Source organism: Arachis duranensis, chromosome 5 (genome assembly GCF_000817695.3).
Source record: "Arachis duranensis cultivar V14167 chromosome 5, aradu.V14167.gnm2.J7QH, whole genome shotgun sequence".
In the NCBI taxonomy this organism is placed as follows: domain Eukaryota; kingdom Viridiplantae; phylum Streptophyta; class Magnoliopsida; order Fabales; family Fabaceae; genus Arachis; species Arachis duranensis.
The window spans coordinates 43256266-43257722 of record NC_029776.3 but is presented as its reverse complement, the minus strand read 5'-3'; the positions used below and the strand labels follow the sequence as shown (position 1 = coordinate 43257722).

At 44.0% G+C, this 1457-nt stretch overlaps 1 non-coding gene across 1 annotated transcript; it reads left to right on the top strand.

Annotated features, from left to right (window-relative positions):
* Positions 1-986: 986 nt before the first annotated feature.
* On the top strand, positions 987-1090 carry LOC127748101 (small nucleolar RNA R71). Its single transcript, XR_008010044.1, has one exon. It is a non-coding gene; the product is annotated as a small nucleolar RNA R71 (small nucleolar RNA).
* Positions 1091-1457: the final 367 nt, after the last annotated feature.

Genomic DNA, 1457 nt, shown 5'->3' with positions numbered 1-1457 from the left:
ACCTCTGAGGAAATGGTGCTTTTGGTTGGTATGTTTCTAGCATGCCTTCCTTTTGCATTTCCTTGGCTTGCTCAGTTTCACTTTCCTGCTTAGCGTCTTCCACACCTTCCTTCAATATGGTGATGGCCTTGCATTCTTCCCATCTCACTCCCTTTTGTTCCCCTTTAGGATTCTTTTCAGTGTCACTAGGGAACACTGTAGTTGACTTGGGGGCCTGTTGAGATAGCTCTCCTACTTGAGACTCCATCCTCTTGAGTTTTTCACCATGGTTTCTTAAGGTGGATCTCACATCTTCCCTAAAGCTTTTCAACTCACTTATGTCCTGACCCATGTTTGCTAGCATTCCTTCTATCCTGTTTAATTGATCTTGAAATTGTTGGTTCGGATTGGATTGGGCAGGTTGGTTATTTTGGCCATGATATGGTGGTTGGGAGTAGGTGTTTTGTGTGGCTTGGTATGATCTTTGGTTGGAGTTTTGATATGTGGAATTGTTATGTTGGTTGTGGTTGTAAGGTTTGTGGTTTTGTGGTTGGGTTTGATGGTTTCCCCACCCAAAGTTTGGGTGGTTTTTCCACCCTGGGTTGTAAGTGTTGGAATGTGGATCATATGATTGTCTTTGTTGGTTTCCCACATAGTTGGCCTCTTCCCAATCACCTCCTTCAGTGCTTACTTCCTCTTGATCTTGTGTGTGTATTGCAGCCACTTGCTTTGTGTCTAATTTCCTGGTGAGCTCTGCTAGTTGCTTGGCAAACACCTTGTTTTGGGCTAGGATTGTATCAACATGGTTCAGCTCCATGACTCCCTTAGTGTTGTGCCTCTCTGAAGCATAATAGTACTCATTCTCAGCCACTGTCTCAATCACTTCAATGGCTTCTTCCACAGTCTTTTTCTTGTTCAATGAACCTCCTGATGAATGGTCTACAGCCTTCCTTGATTCATACGAAAGTCCATCATAGAAAATATGCAATTGCACCCAGTCATGAAACATGCCTGGCGGGCATTTCCTTGTCAATTCTTTGAACCTCTCCCATGCCTCGTAGAGGGTCTCACCATCTTGTTGTCTAAAAGTCTGAACTTCAGATCGAAGCCTATTGACTTTTTGTGGAGGGTAGAAACGTGCCAGAAACTTGCTTTTCACCTCATCCCAGGTTGTTAGGCTCCCCCTTGGGAATGATTCCAGCCACTTAGCTGCCTTGTCCCTAAGTGAAAATGGGAACAAGAGCAGTTTATAGGCATCTTCTTGAACTCCATTGGACTTCACAGTGTCGCAAATTCTCAGGAATTTTGTGAGATGTTGGTTTGGGTCTTCATTAGCACTCCCACCAAATGAACAATGATCCTCCACCAATGATATTAACTGTGGTTTGAGTTCAAAATTGTTGGCCTGAATGGGTGGTTTCTGAATGCTGCTACCACAATTCCCAGAGGTTGGGTTTATGTATGAACCAAGAACCCTC